We start from the raw sequence: 17205 nt of genomic DNA on the forward strand, positions 1-17205 counted from the left end.
CAGGCCACGGGAGCGGAGAACTACAACTCCCAGCAGGCCCCGGGGCAGAGCCGGCAACTCGCCAGCTGGTGTTAAAGGAGACGCAGGCTGTTATTATTGCCTCTGAGCCGCTCCAGCAGCGCCAGAGGCTGCGCGTGGGGTCAGGGCTGGTTGCTGCAGCTGCAGCTGCCCTGGCGCTGTGGACTCTGCTGCTGCTGCTGCTGCAGCCGCCGCCTCCCCTTCTTTGCGGATCGTTTGCGGTGCAGCAAGGTATTTATTTGCACGGCAGGCAGGACTGCGGAGGGTGGGGTAATAAGGATGCTGAGAAATATTTCGACTGTGGCGTTGGAAGGGTGGGCGAGCGCGTGTGCGTGTGTTTTCTAATGATTGCCTTGCATGGCACTGACAGTAGGCAAGGCAGCAGCCAGCTTGAAGTGGGTGGCTAACTTGGGCAAAGGTTTTCATCAGGACAAAGCTTGGGGGGGCGAAAGAGGTTGTCTTGCATCCTTTGAGCGAAAGGGGATTGTGGGGAGAGAGGGAGATGGGTGATAGTCCCATTCTGTGGGGTGACACTGGACTCTCTAACACAGTATGTGACAAGTACCCCCTAATGAGCTCTGTAACAACAGCATTATTGGTCCAGATCCAATCTATACTCAGGCTGAACTCTCCTTGACTTTGATAGGAGTTTTGATGGAGAAATAAAAGCAGGCGTTGGCAAGTAATTTGTTCGCCAGTTTATGAAGGATCTCAAAATGCTTTATGAATTTAGGGATGTATGATGGTTTGTATGTAAACATCTGGAGCCTTTGTAGAGTCCTTTGGGAGAGATGAAGTGAGCTGTAGCTCACGAAAGCTTATGCTCAAATAAATTGGTTAGTCTCTAAGGTGCCACAAGTCCTCCTTTTCTTTTTGTGAGAGATAGAAAAGGCCAAATAGACCATCAGATCTACCACCTTGCCAGGGCTGAAGCTAAAGGGATGTATCAAATATTAATCTGTTGTTTTATGTTTTGTCATAGGGGGAACATGATATAGATCTTTTCTGTAGTCTTTATAAAGTTGGCTATGGTCTCCATGTGCACATCTGACTTCTATTGTGAGAGAGAACCCCAGGGTTTGTGTAGGATGGAGGTGAATCTGGGTCTAAAATGAATGACGAAGTCATTGTTATAAATGCACAGTTTACAGGTGTGTCTCCTCCTCTCAGCCAAAACATTGGAGGCACCTACATCTTAGAGTTTTATACAGATAAAGGAAGACAGAGATTTTAAAGGAAAGGAGAGATGTTTGGTCTATAAATACCTTAAAGAAACGACAAGCATGACAAAGGGGAATTATTTATATTCTCCAAGGACAGTAACAGAGGGCATGTCAGTGTGAAGGTCAGGGCACAGTTAGGCAGCATCCAGTGACACAAAGGGGTCCTGGGCACGGCAGCCAATCAGAGCAGTTTGATTGGTGCCACTGTTTTGCTTGGATGGGAAGCAAATTATGACTTAGGCTAATTTTCCTTTGATTCCCATCTGGGTGATGTGAGAAAGAGAGACTATGCCAGGAAAGCATAGTCGAGTGGCTAGAGCACATTCTGTTCTATATTCTCTATTCAGCCACTGATTTTCTCTGAGACCTTGGGCAAGTCACTTTTGTGCTTTAGTTTTCCTATCTGTAAAATGGGATAATAATCTCTCATAGGGGTTTTGGGAAACTAACTCCATCAACATTTGTAATGGTCCTTTATGAAAAGGTGTGTAAATGCAGAATATTATGTATTATGCGGGGGTTAAACTGAGAGGACATATCCAGGGAGCGAGAGGATGAAATGCTGGTGGATCTGCACTTTATTTAGTAAAAAGAAAAGGAGTACTTGTGGCACCTTAGAGACTAACCAATTTATTTGAGCATGAGCTTTCGTGAGCTACAGCTCACTTCATCGGATGCATGCCGTGGAAACTGCAGCAGACTTCATATATACACAGAGAATATGAAAAAATACCTCTGTGTATATATAAAGTCTGCTGCAGTTTCCACGGCATGCATCCGATGAAGTGAGCTGTAGCTCACGAAAGCTCATGCTCAAATAAATTGGTTAGTCTCTAAGGTGCCACAAGTACTCCTTTTCTTTTTGCGAATACAGACTAACACGGCTGTTACTCTGAAACTTTATTTAGTGTTATCACACCCATGTGGATGAAAGAAAAAGTTTCAGCTAGATGTTAGAACAAAGTTCATAACATCAAGAACTGTAAAGCAATGGGCTAGACTCCAGGTGAGTCACAGTATCAAGGATTCATGGCACCATCACTGCAGAGATGTGAGGACAGGTTAGCTAAAACATTAGTGGGCCTAATGTAGAGTGAGGTCCTGCAAAATGTTGAAAGTCAGCGTGGATGATAATAATGATGTAACAAATCTCTGACCACCAGAGCCTTTACAATGGCTACTGTGCTGCTGCCCCTGGCATTTTTGGAACTTCATGGCACTCAGAGGCTCCTGCTCCTAAAGCTGCACACCCCTGTCGCTAAAAGAAAATCTCCACCAGCTCTTTGCAGTATAGGGCTTATGCTGCAGAAGAGCCATTCTCATATAATGCAGCAGAGGGCAGTAAAACACATAAACAATAGCCAGTTCACCACAGCAGTTAGCACTTCAATAGGGCCTTTCATCCAAGGATCTCAAAGAGCTTTGCAAACCTGGATTAATTAAGCCTAGCACCCTGTAAAATAGGTAAAGGCTATATAGGTATTATTTTGCCACCCCACCCCTCCCACTTGAAATGCAGCCATTGTTTGGCATACAACTTTTTAACGGTGCCTGTCATCTCTACACAGACGTTTAGGATGGCAAGTGAAGAATATTGCTGTATCCAACTGAAATTCAAAGGTGAATTTAACAAGGCAGAATGTAATTACATGGGGCAGAATCTGTCCTCTTCTTTTATGTAAAACTACCACTGGATCTTTAATGGCCAGGAACATCAGTTTTATGTCTCACCCAAAGGGTGACCCAGCTGGTCTCTTATAGGCTTACTAACGCTGACTTTCAGCTCAGAAATCTCATAATAATGGGCCTGATTTTCCACGCTGTTTACAACACTTTATGCTGGTCAACGCCCATGAAGTTAATGCATAAAACTTGTGTAGCAAGATGGCTCATCCAGGTTAATTCAGTGGGTCTCAGGGTGGAAAAAAAATCATGATTTAAAAAAATCTATTTTTTAACATTTAAATTCAGGTTTATTTTTAAAAAATCTAATTGAAATTGACAACCTATGTTAAGGTCTAGGCTTATTATATCTATTAAAATCATTTACGTTAAATACAAAAAATAATATTAAGAAGTACATGTTTGCTGCAAACATTTAAAGAAAGGCAGACCACAGAAACGGTGGCAGCCACTAGCTAAGCACCTGGAAGCAGAGTTAGCTGAAGTATGAACCCAGCTTTTCACAGCAGTAGCATCTTCTGCAGTTGCAGAGAGAATATTTTCTTAATTTAATTTTATTCAACTAGTTCAGATTAATATCTAGTTCATTCAAAGTTAAGAAACTTACTGGAAGTTGAGAAAGCAAGCAAGCTCATTTTCTTTTCCATTCTATGAATAAAAACTAGGTAGGGGCGAGAGGATGAGATTTACTAGTTCTAAAATCTTGAAGGACTTGGTGGTCAGGGATAATCAGTTCAATTCACTACGTAGAGGTAAAGTTCATTTGTTTAATAAATCAGTTAGTTTTAAATGCCTAATGTGTTATGATAAACTTTTTTCTCTGATGTATCCAGCACATTTAAGATAATTTTATTTAATAAAAAAATTAAATGCTGTTGTGACCCAAAGTGCCTAAGGTAGCCCACAATGAAAATGTCAAGGTCAAGGCAGGCTACAAAAAGCAGAGCAGATTCTCCCAAAACTGGTGGTTAACACTGTAGTTAGATTCACCAACCAGTCACAAATTGTGCACTTGATCCCCCACACTGGTTATCAAGAAGCTTGAAAAAAAGAAATCACACAGCCCCCTTTATTGCATTCCAGTCTCTGGCTCTCAATCAGCAAAAAGGTCCAGTAAAATGAGAAGTTATTTAAAACTCTGTTCAATATACAAAACATTCTTCTGATCCCCAAAGGGCCAGCCACATAACCGAATCAATACTAGTTTGGATCTTACCCAAAATACCACACTGCCAACCAAGCCTTAGTATCTAAAACTAAAGGTTTTATTATAAAAGAAAAGAAAGAGAAGAGAGCTGTGAAATGATCAAAGCAATCAGATACATACATGTGAGGCCTCATCTGGAGTACTGTGTCCAGTTTTGGGCCCCACACTACAAGAAGGATGTGGATAAATTGGAGAGAGTCCAGAGGGCAACAAAAATGATTAGGGGTCTAGAACACATGACTTATGAGGAGAGGCTGAGGGAGCTGGGATTGTTTAGCCTGCAGAAGAGAAGAATGAGGGGGGATTTGATAGCTGCTGTCAACTACCTGAAGGGGGTTCCAAAGAGGATGGCTCTAGACTGTTCTCAATGGTAGCAGATGACAGAACGAGGAGTAATGGTCTCAAGTTGCAGTGGGGGAGGTTTAGACTGGATATTAGGAAAAACTTTTTCACTAAGAGGGTGGTGAAACACTGGAATGTGTTACCTAGGGAGGTGGTAGAATCTCCTTCCTTAGAGGTTTTTAAGGTCAGGCTTGACAAAGCCCTGGCTGGGATGATTTAACTGGGAATTGGTCCTGCTTCGAGCAGGGGGTTGGACTAGATGACCTTCAGGGGTCCCTTCCAACCCTGATATTCTATGATTCTATGTGACTTCAGAGTCCATATATCAGGTTCTTAGCAGCATTGGTGAGATTGTTGACTAGTAAAGTCCCTCTGGAACACATCCAAACCTTGGATGGGTCTATCATTCCTTTGTTCAGAGCTTCAGTTTGTAGAGAAATTACTCCAGAGGTGAGAAGAAGGATTGAAGAAAAATGGAAAAGATACAGCTCCCTTTTTATATCGTTAGCTATGTGGCTTGTACATCCTCTGTCCCAAACACAAGCTCACAGCACATGAGTATGGGAAAGCACTTAGAGTAGTCCCCTGTCCAGAGGCATCTCCCTACATGTCCTGCTGACTCATAGACTATTAAGGAAAAGTTAGCACATGTGACTCCATTTTGGTTTGGGGCCCACCATTGTCTAAAAGCAAGCACATCATGCACCAGGAGGAGTGTTCCTTAGATACTGCATTCCTGTGAAAATCCTCCTCAGTGTCTCCAGCCTGTCTTGACTCCTGGTATCTGTTCTTTGTCAGTCCCTAAACTCCCTATCTCCTGGCCTTTGATGTGAGGCGTCCCATCCTGATAATAAAAGTTACTGATGCATGGCTTTAGGACCATGCTGTGTAATTAACATACTAGTTTAGCACGAGGAATGCACCAAGCAGGGATACGTGGTAGATAAGAAAAGGGTTTGTTTACTGGCTAAAGTTTCTGATGCACGAGGGCAACATGCTTTGCTAAAAAGTATATAACCTTTGTATAATCTGTATTCGGGGTCCCCTCCTGGCTAGCAGGGGGGCACCACGCTTGAGCATAATAAACTTGGTGTTTTTTGGGAACTCGGCAGTTGTGGACTTTGTTTATGTGCCTCAGCCTAGATTCGAATTGTGCGTGACCTACCAGGTGTAATTTGTAGCATTTGTGTGCGTGTCCTACCAGGTGTAATTCGTAGCATTTGTGTGCGTGTGCTATCAGGTATAATTCGTAACAAGACATAGCCTGTGGCAGGGTGGATTTGATTTAAATCAAATTGATTTAAATCTTGATTTAAATTACTAGTCAGGAAGACTCGATTTAATCATGGATTTCTACATAAAAGTGCATTCTTGTTGGTTGTTATAACCTTAATACATATTCTTCACAACTCAGAGATAGATGTAGGTTTCATTTTTAGAAGGTACACACTACACATTTTTAAAGTGATTTATTTTGAAAACTTTTCAGATTCGTTTTACAGCTATATCAGAAAATGAATGATTGTTTGGTTATTTCATTTACCAAAGATAATTGAAGCAGATATTTATGAAGTCATTGGGAGATGAACTATCTCCAATTCAACAGGTTAATCATTAATATTTGGAGGATTTTCTTGCCATCCTGTATTAGGAGGAGAACATCACCAGACAGACATTTAAATTGTTTTATTTAACTAAAACAACAACGTTATGTATTCTGGATTTCTTTCTTCAACAGGAAAACATATAATATTTTAACAAAACAAGCATATGCATTTTTGAATTTAGTTAAACATTCAAGTTTTTTAAAATCAGGTTTGTTTTTGTTAAAATTGTTTTTAACTAAAGCAGTTAAATGAAATATTAAAAAAAAATTAAATCGACTATGTCAGCCAGGTCAACATGAGAAACTTAAAATATTGGCTTCTGCAGGTAACTCAGTCATCTTCACCTTCATTTTCCTGTTTGTTCATAATCTGGAAAAGAAAAACAAGCTTTCCTGCTTTTTCAGGTCCCAAACAATTTCTCAATTTGGAATGAATTAGTCCAAAGGAAGAAAATATTCTTTCTACACCAGCAGAAGAAGCTACTGCTGTTAAAAGTGAGATTATCACTTCAACAGTCTCTGAATCCAAGCGCTTAAGTGACTTCCACCAGTTCACTGGTGTGACTTTCTTTAAAACATCATCAGCAAACATATTTCTTGAATGGTCCACCCTTAGTTCTGAAGTATATTATAGTTGGCATTATGGAGGGATGATTGCCGGATGTCCATATCATAGCCAGCTCCTCTTCTTCAGCAGTTAAGGTTTGACCCTAGTACCGAGTATTGAGAATATTTGCAAGAAAATGAGCTGGAGATAGTGCTTGTCCCACTTGTTTTTTTAATGCTTGTAATTTAACTCTGTCATTGCATATTTCTCTTTTTAAGATCTCACTCAGTTCCTTCCAAATTTCAACAGCATCGTCAATAAAACAGCTCTTTCCCTGCATTTTGTTCAAGGCTACAGAAATAGGCTTCAGGGTCCTCAGCATGTGCTCAACATTCTCTTCAGCCCAATGTTGAGAACTTTGGCTGTGACAGTGCCATCTATTTATTTTTTCACGATTTTGCTCACAAACTGTCATCAGATTAGGCCAGTTCTTGATATAGTGCTCAAAACCGTCCACTGCTGCGTTCCATCGCACGTCTTGTGGGAGAGTTAGCTTGGTTCCTCCCACTTTTTTCAGAGCAGCTGCTGCGAAGTGGTTGTTATGGAAGTATTTTTCAATTTCAACAACATTTCTGGAACACTGAAGTCTTTGGCTAGGAGGTGCATCAAATGAGCACTGCAACCATATATTATTAGTTTGGGACTCTCTTCGCTTTCTTCTAAATAATTTCTTCTCATCTTGGATGCATTTGTGACCAAGCTGCATACTAGACATTTGCATTTTTTTTCACAGTTTGTTATAGCTTTTACTGCTACTTCTTGTAAGTATTCTGCTGTGTGTGCATTTCCTGATGTATCAATTGTTTCTGTAAGGAAGACATTCCCTTCTGTTGTCACACAAGCATATACAACAGGATCATTGTGGACATTGCTCCACCCATCAAGACTCAGGTTAACAATTTCACCCTCTAGAACAGCGGTTCTTAACCTGGGGTGCACAAACCCCCTGGGGGTGCGAGACATGCCAGATTTTTTTAGAAGGTAAATCATAGAAAACACAAATTAAGCACAGGCACTTAAGTACAACTACTTTGTTTCATCAAACCTATATACTTATTAACATTATACATTTTGAAATGATTACTGTAATATACAAACAGGTTTAAAGAACTGACCTACTTCAACGATTTTTGATAAGGGGTGTGAGAACATATTTTGATTATTGATAAGGGGTGCGAGGACATATTTTGAGAACCAGAGGTGTGCAGGCTGCAGTAAAGGTTAAGAACCACTGCTCTAGACCTTTTGCACACTGCTCAGTTTCTCTTTCAACACTTTATTTAGCAATTTGCCTGTGACATCTGCTCTGTTGGGTGGACTGTATCCTGATCTTAATGACTGAACCATGTTAATGAAGTGTGGGTTCTCAATCATACGGAAAGGACAGTTTGTTGCATAAACAAACAGGGAAATTTTTTAATCAATTACCTCTTTTTGTAATCTGGTGGTTCTTATCACAAACTTATCTATGGTTGTTTTTGGATGATTGGAGTTTTTTTTTCCTTTTTGCTACAGGTGATATACTGTGGCTATGTGACATACATGATGTGACTGAAACACTATCATTGGCAGATAACTCTGAAACTATAGAAAATAATGGTGATCTTGAAAGTGGATAGTCTTCAGAATCCTGTATGTTGAGGATGGATTCTCCTAAACAAAATAAGTCAATGCAGTTATTTAATTATTATTACCATACTGCTCATTTAGTATTACTCATTGCATTCACTGACACTCTGTACTACTTTAAAGGTGAAATTGTAAAAGGAAGATCTGCCTATTTCAGCTATTTATTTTTTATCACAACTGTATCTAAAATGATAGCACCATAGAGTAACAACTATGTTTTTTGCTCAAACATGAGGATTCAAGAATAGTCAAGAAGGAAGACAGTCAGTCCTTAAGAAAGAAGTATGAAATAAAAAAAAGTTTACCAACCTGAAGATCCTGAATGTTCAGACATGTTCCTTTCATCATCTTCAACGCAGCTTCCTCCTGAGAAGGAACGCTTCTCCTGATGTTGTTTAATTCTGGCAACCAGGCCTTGTATTTCTTTGTTGCACTGTTTGCATTTTGTGCACATGCCTGTCTTACCCACAGGTAGAGGAACTTCATTAAAATATTCCCAAACTGGGTCTCTTTTACGGCCTGTTGCCATTATAGGTTTTCCCTTCTAGTGAGAGAATGGTATGGTAGATCTCAAACCAATGAAGACTACACTTAGAAAGACCTCAAGGCTTCTGGAATATGCTGCTCAAACAGTTTCACTTTTGTTTGTACTGCCTGTCCCTCCCTTCTCACATTTATCTCCAGACTTCTTCTCCTGTCCAGCTATTCCGCCCCCAACAATTTTCTATTCATTGAACTTTTTGAAACTTTGCACTTTTAGAGAGAGGTAGGGGATTGACTCTGTGTACACAAATTTGCAGAGGGAAAATAGGAGTGAGGTCTGTTATTTCTCCTCTCTATGTTATGTATTTATTTAAAAACATTTTTGCTGTTAACAAGCATGTTCTCTCTGGAGATATAAATCCATAGTTTGAGAACTGCAAAACTAAGCATCTCTGATGGTATCTTCTAGGCTGAGCACTGAGTCCCATTGGGTAGGTAGAAAGATTAACCTAAATAATCTATACAGAAGCCCCTGGAATCCCATAAGATTGGGTTCCTAATCCATGAACTATTGGAACTCATTTACAACACTTTTCTTAAACATTACGTGACTATATTGTCTCATACTAAAGAATTAGAATTAATAATCCCTATTCCATGATGAGATATCTTTGAGCTATAAAGTATCTTAATTAAAACTATCTTTAGATAGGTTTTTTCCTCAAAAAGCATTTTATCAAAAAAATCTGATGTAAATTAAAAAATCCAATTTTTATCCACCCTGGCCCGTGGCTTCTCTCAATGGGTTCATTGTACAGCTGATTGCCCTTGATGGGTAGGACCCTACCAAATTCATGGCTGTGAAAAAAGTGTCACGGACCGTGAAATCTAGTCTCCCTTGTGAAATCTGCTCTCGTCCATGAAATCTGGCTATTGTAGGAGGGGGTCAAGGTGTTGCCATCCTTACTTCTGTGCTGCCTTCAGAGCTGGGTGGCCAAAGAGCGGCAAGGTGCAGCTGCTGGCTGTGCACCCAGCTTTGAAGGCAGTGTCACCACCAGCAGCAGCACAGACGTGAGGGTGGCATCATATGGGAGGAGTCATCACTTTTTGCAGGGAGTAGGGCCGGCCTTAATGGTGGGTGATGTGGGCAACCGCTCAGGGCGCGGTGGTCACGCCACCCCGCCCCCCAGCCAGCCCAAGGCCCCTTAACCTCCCGGTGCTGGGCCCAGAACTGGGGAGGGCCAGAGCTGGGACACCCCAGCCAGGGGCTCCTAACCGGTGTCGGGCTCCAGCTCCTAGTTCCGGCTGGGCTGGGGAGGAACGGGATTCCTCTTTTTCTGCAAGGGCCACTCCCAGGGCCAGGTCAGACACACTTCCAGGAAACTCCCCCGGCTGCAGGAAGCTCTGTAGCTGCTGGTTGGGAGCCCAGCTCTGAAGGCAATGCCACCACTACCAGCAGCACAGAAGTAAGGGTGACAATTCCGCATCTCCCCTACAGGGGCCTTGCGACCACCTCCTACAACCCACTTTTGGATAGGACCCACATGGTTACAACATCGTGAAATTTAAGATTTTAGAATCATAGAATATCAGGGTTGGAAGGGACCTCAGGAGGTCATCTAGTCCAACCCCCTGCTCAAAGCAGGACCGATCCCCAATTAAATCATCCTAGCCAGGGCTTTGTCAAGCCTGACCTTAAAAACTTCTAAGGAAGGAGATTCCACCACCTCCCTAGGTAACACATTCCAGTGTTTCACCACCCTCCTAGTGAAAAAGTTTTTCCTAATATCCAACCTAAACCTCCCCCACTGCAACTTGAGACCATTACTCCTCGTTCTGTCATCTGCTACCACTGAGAACAGTCTAGATCCATCCTCTTTGGAACCCCCTTTCAGGTAGTTGAAAGCAGCTCCCCCCTCAAATCCCCCCCCTCATTCTTCTCTTCCGCAGACTAAACAATCCCAGTTCCCTCAGCCTCTCCTCATAAGTTGTGTTCCAGTCCCCTAATCGTTTTTGTTGCCCTCCGCTGGACGTTTTCCAATTTTTCCACATCCTTCTTGTAGTGTGGGGCCCAAAACTGGACACAGTACTCCAGATGAGGCCTCACCAATGTCGAACAGAGGGGAACGATCACGTCCTTTGATCTGCTGGCAATGCCCCTACTTATACATCTCAAAATGCCATTGGCCTTGTTGGCAACAAGGGCACACTGTTGACTCATATCCATCTTCTTGTCCACTGTAACCCCTAGGTCCTTTTCTGCAGAACTGCTGCCGAGCCATTCGGTCCCTAGTCTGTAGCGGTGCATTGGATTCTTCCGTCCTAAGTGCAGGACTCTGCACTTGTCCTTGTTGAACCTCATCAGATTTCTTTTGGCCCAATCTTCTATTTTGTCTAGGTCCCTCTGTATCCTATCCCTACCCTCCAGCGTATCTACCTCTCCTCCCAGTTTAGTGTCATCTGCAAACTTGCTGAGGGTGCAATCCACACCATCCTCCAGATCATTTATGAAGATATTGGACGAAACCGGCCTGAGGACCGACCCTTGGGGCACTCCACTTGACACCGGCTGCCAATTAGACATGGAGCCATTGATCAGTACCTGTTGAGCCCGACAATCTAGCCAACTTTCTGTTCACCTTATAGTCCATTCATCCAGTCCATACTTCTTTAACTTGCTGGCAAAAATACTGTGGGAGGTTTTCTTCCCCCGTCCCTCCCCCCCACTCTCCTGCTGGTAGTAGCTCATCTTAAGTGATCACTCTCCTTACAATGTGTATGCTAACACCCATTTTTTCATGTTCTGTGTATATATAAATCTCCTCACTGTATTTTCCACTGAATGCATCCGATGAAGTGAGCTGTAGTTCGTGAAAGCTTATGCTCAAATAAATTGGTTAGTCTCTAAGGTGCCACTACTACTCCTTTTCTTTTTGCGAATACAGACTAACACGGCTGCTACTCGGAAACCTGTGGGAGACCGTGTCAAAAGCTTTGCTAAAGTCAAGGAACAACACATCCACTGCTTTCCCCTCATCCACACAGCCAGTTATCTCGTCATAGAAGGCAATTAGATTAGTCAGGCATGACTTGCCCTTGGTGAATCCATGCTGACTGTTCCTGATCACTTTCCTCTCCTCTAAGTGCTTCAGAATTGATTCCTTAAGGACCCGCTCCATGATTTTTCCAGGGACTGAGGTGAGGCTGACTTTCCTGTAGTTCTCAGGATCTTCCTTCTTCCCTTTTTTAAAGATGGGCACTACATTAGCATTTTTCCAGTCGCCTGGGACTTCCCCCGATCGCCATGAGTTTTCAAAATAATGGCCAATGGCTCTGCAATCACAGCCGCCAAACTCTCGGATGCAGCGCATCCGGCCCCATGGACTTGTGCTCGTCCAGCTTTTCTAAATAGTCCCGAACCACTTCTTTCTCCACAGAGGGCTGGTCACCTCCTCCCCATGCTGTGCTGCCCAGTGCAGTAGTCTGGGAGCTGACCTTGTTCGTGAAGATAGAGGTAAAAAAAGCATTGAGTACATTAGCTTTTTCCACATCCTCTGTCACTAGGTTGCCTCCCTAATTCAGTAAGGGGCCCACACTTTCCTTGACTTTTCTTCTTGTTGCTAACATACCTGAAGAAACCCTTCTTGTTACTCTTAACATCCTTTGCTAGTTGCAACTCCAGGTGTTATTTGGCCTTCCTGATTTCACTCCTGCATGCCCGAGCAATATTTTTATACTCTTCCCTGGTCATTTGTCCAATCTTCCACTTCTTGTAAGCTTCTTTTTTGTGTTTAAGATCAGCAAGGATTTCACTGTTAAGCCAAGCTGGTTGCCTGCCATATTTACTATTCTTTCTACACGTCGGGATGGTTTGTCCCTGTCACCTCAATAAGGATTCTTTAAAATACAGCCAACTCTCCTGGATTCCTTTCCCCCTCATGTTATTCTCCCAGGGGATCCTGCCCATCAGTTCCCTGAGGGCTGGAATTTTCAAAGGTGCCTAAGGAAGGTAGGTGCCTCTCTTTGATTCTTGCTTGCTGTTTGGCTGCACTCATGAACGTTATGATGGTGAAATTTACCAAAAGGGACCATGAATTTGGTAAGACCCTATTGATGGGCCATGAAGCAGGCTGGATAGTGTTGATGCCAATCTGCCTGACGGTGTCACCCAGATACACACCACAAGTTTGAGATATCAAAATATCACACATATTTATAACTCACAATAAAAAGATGATACATACATATAAATAAACTTATCATATTTAGCATATCATAACTTTTCCACTGATGCCTTACATGGCATATCTTGTATGACTCATTGCAATTTTGTAATGTTGTTATCCATAACATTATAAATGGTGACTCATAGTCCATACAGCGTTACAGCTGTTTTTGTGCATTTTTAATTGAATTTGAATTTCTATTCAAGTAGCACTTGACACAGATTGCAAGTAAAAAATGAATAATTTAGTAAATAAGACATGCATCTTTCACCATTTTCTAACATAATAAAAATTTAAATATTAAAAAATTGCTTAAATAAATGTACCAATATAATGTATCCTCCTGGCTAGCAAAAGATTTAGTGTAAAGGGTACATTTAGTTGCAATTCAACATGTTTTAATGATTATAAGCTAGAGAGAATCAACCTCCTTGATGTTTATTCTGTGATTTTTGAGAGCAATCATATCCCCATTCAGCTTTCGTTTTGCTAGGCTAAAGTACACCTGCAAAATACAATTAAAAGTGATTATTTATATCAAGTTTCAGAGTAACAGCCGTGTTAGTCTGTATTCGCAAAAAGTCTCTAAGGTGCCACAAGTACTCCTTTTCTATTTATATCAAGGTTTCCTGCTTGCTGATTTAAATCACTTTGATTAAAATCAATCCACCTGATGAGTCTTAGGGTCAAGGCACTGGATCAAAACTCAAAAGATCTGGAGTCAATTCCTGACTCTGCAGCAGACTGTCTGTATGACCAGGGCCAAATCACTTCATCTTGCTGTTTCCGATCTGTGTAACAGGGATAATGATATTTCTGTTGTTTGTTTGTCCATTTAGAGTGCAAGTTCTTTGGGGTAGGAACTTTCTTTTCCTATGTGTGTAAACAGTTCCTAGCACAATGGGGCAGGGGCAATGCGCAGAGCTCCCTTCGCCATCCCTCCACCTAGGAGCTGGAGGGGCATGTCACTGCTTCTGGGACCCAGGCGGAGCCAGGCAGGGAGCCTGCCAGCCCCGCTGTGCCACCAACCGGACTTTTAACAGCCTGGTCAGTGATGCTGAGCGGAGCTGCCAGGCAGGGGACTGGTGTGCGGGAGGGTGTGAGGGCTCTGGCTGGGGGAGCGGACACCTGGCAACCCTAGTCATAACCTGGTTATATTTGAAGTAGGAGAGCTGATACTGAAACGCTGCAACGTGGCCTAAGGAAACTTTACGGAAAAGCTACTGCTAGAAAGTGGGGGATGGGATGAATATATTTAAAAACAGCCGGAGGGACTTCAGTTGAAATTAATCCCAGTTAAAGAAACACTGCCATTGTGAAAAATCAGACACTAAGAGAATCCCTTACCTACGTTAAAAAGATCACCTTGGGTTATTAAAAATAAAGCTGGTCTGGGGTGGGGGGGCGGTGAGGCTGGGCAAAGAATCCAAGCTTCCTGTTCACCATTGATGCTGCTTAGTTACATTATTTTGTTGACAGTCAATTTACCTTTCTAGTTCTGGCATACTATTAAAGTGCAGAGGTGCAGTATTTGTATGTGTCCAGCACTGCAGAGACACATTTTAAGGTAAACAAAGTACATATTTTAAATGTTGGTGAAAACATGTCTATTCATATTAGCTTTCATATAAACCCTACGTTTAGGTCCTAAACCAGGGGTGGGCAAACTATGGCCTGGGAGCCTCATCCAGCCCTCCAGACATTTTAATCCGGCCCTTGAGCTCCTGCCGGGGAGCGGGGTCCACGGCTTGCCCCGCGCTGACACTCCAGGCGGGGAGTGGGGTCAGGGGCTTGACTTGCTCTGCGTGGCTCTTGGAAGCAGCGGCATGTCCCCCCTCCAGCTCCTAGATATAGGAGCATCCAGGGGGCTCCGCACGCTGGAGGAACTGCAGCCAATGGGAGCTACAGGGGTGGCGTCTGCAGACAGGGCAGTGCTCAGAGGGGGAACATGCCACTGCTTCTGGGAGCTGCTTGAGGTAAGCATCACCTGGAGCCTGCACCCCTGACCCCGAACCCCGCCCCAGCCCTGATCCCCCTCCTGCCCTCTGAACCCCTCGGTCCCATCCTGGAGCACCCTCCTGCACCTCCAACCCCACCCCAGAGCCTGCACCTCCAGTCGGAGCCCGAACCCCCTGCTGAACCCCAACCCCCAATTTCATGAGAATTCATGGCCTGCCATACAATTTCCATACCTAGATGTTGCCCTAGGGCCAAAAATTTTGCGCACCCCTGTCCTAAACTATGCCCCTTAACAATCTTTTTTTTTTAAGGGGGCAGATGTGGGAGTACAACAGACCCCAGTGTGGCTAAATGGGAACATAGGTCTCCAAGCTGCATGGTGCTGAGTGTCCTCAACTCCTACTGATGTCAGAGAAAGTTCAGTGTTTTGCATCTCCCAGGAGTCCCTGAGTAAAGGCTGCATAAAATGTTTAGAATTTGGCTTGCGATCATCTTGATTTGGAGATACATAATTAAACAACATTTCAGGAGCATGTTGGCTGGAGAGATACAGTACAAGGGCTGGAATTTTCAAAGGTGCCTAAGGGAGGTAGGTGCCTCTCTTTGATTCTTGCTTGCTGTTTGGCTGCACTCATGGATGTTCTTGGCTTTTGATCATGCCACCATAAAGAGGGTGGATGGCGAGAGGCATAATTTAGAGCCACCTGGGGCAGACATCTTATAAATCTGTTTTCCAGGCTTTAGTACAGTGAGTTCTGGGGAGAGCAGGAAGCACAGAAAACATTTTGCAGGCCGTGCCTACCTCGTCCATGGAACATTCTCTATGCACGTCACACCTGTGCTGCTCTTTGCACATTGCCGCTCGCCTGGGGAGCAGACCGGCAGTTCCTATTTTATGTGACTTTTGCTGCAGAGTTTGCATCATGCCCTTTCTCCCTGATGTTGGAGCCGCCTAGCGGAAGGGAACCTCCGGCCCCTATTCTAATAATCATTAATACTTTGTACCTCTGTAGCATCTTCCTTTCACCCCAGGAACTCCACGCTCTCTGCGGCCATGAGTAAACTAATCCTCACAACACTCCTGTTACCACTCCCAGATTACTGAGCAGGGAAGTGAGTATAGAGAATTCAAGAGCCACATTTTCAAGTGTAGCCACTGACTTTGAGCACCTTGTTTTTTGAATACTCAGCTTGAGCGTGCCTCTGAAAATTAGGCCCCAATTATGAGAAGCAGGACATCCTAAAATTGAGACACTCAAAATCAGTGGCTAGTTTTTCCCAAAATGACTTGCCTAAGATCATACAGTGAATCAATGGCAGAGCTGGGCCTGAAACCCAGCACTCCAGGCCATCAAAACCACCGTTCTCATTTACCACATCAAAAATCTACATTAAAAGAATGTTGAGGTTGCAAAGTCAAGCACTCAAAAGTTAGGAAATGCCAGAGTTCAGGTTGCCTGTGCAATATTATTTCAACCTCTTGAGCATATGCATTATGATACAGGCTTTAATCGCATGATCACCTGGCCTCTTTCACTGCACAAGAAGGATGGTGCTCCCTGAAAGAGTAGCTGTTTATTATTTATTTTAACCTCCAATGTGTAGCCCCAGGCATTGTTTACTGTACACCATCCAAACTCTATACTGTGTACAGAATTATTAATGTTGTCACGGGCTTGTCTGTGGCACTGATCAATATTGCATCTGAGTGCTTCACACACATTAACAAATTTATCTTCACAAAACCCCAGGGAGGTCAGAGTGTAGTGTTATGTCCACCGTACACATGGGGCATTTAGTACATTGCATTATACAGCGCTTTATAAGTGCAGAGCATGGCTCCCACTGACTTCAGTTGCAGCCGTAAGGGCTCAGTGCTTCTACAGATCAATTTGGGCACCCAGAAAATTAGGAACAGACTATTAGTGACCATGTGGGAAAAGTTTGGTGTAAGTGACTTGCCCAATATCACATAGGTGCTCAGTGGCATAGGCAGGGAGATAATTCAGTTTTCAGGGCAGCATTCAACTGCCTTAATTTTGAGATCATCCCTTTCTGTTCCTGCAGGCCCTTTCCCTCATTCACTGCATTGCACACCTTCCAAATGTTGCAACAAATGAGGCAGGGCCTTGCAGATAACGGCCTCCTTCAGTACGTAACCCTGATTCTTCCCCAGAGCAAGTCCGTTCTGTGCACTGAATGGAGCATGGGTCCTGTGGGAC

The 17205-nt window shown here is 43.2% G+C and overlaps 1 protein-coding gene across 1 annotated transcript in view; it reads left to right on the forward strand.

The window, feature by feature from the left end:
- Positions 1–76: 76 nt before the first annotated feature.
- Positions 77–17205, forward strand: part of USP35 (ubiquitin specific peptidase 35) — a 68145-nt gene continuing 51016 nt past the window's right edge. The window contains exon 1 of the mRNA XM_073335655.2: positions 77–249. The gene's annotated coding sequence lies outside the window, so the exon portion shown is untranslated. The remainder of the gene's footprint in view (positions 250–17205) is intronic.

This window comes from Lepidochelys kempii, chromosome 1 (assembly GCF_965140285.1).
Source record: "Lepidochelys kempii isolate rLepKem1 chromosome 1, rLepKem1.hap1, whole genome shotgun sequence".
Lineage (NCBI taxonomy): Eukaryota > Metazoa > Chordata > Testudines > Cheloniidae > Lepidochelys > Lepidochelys kempii.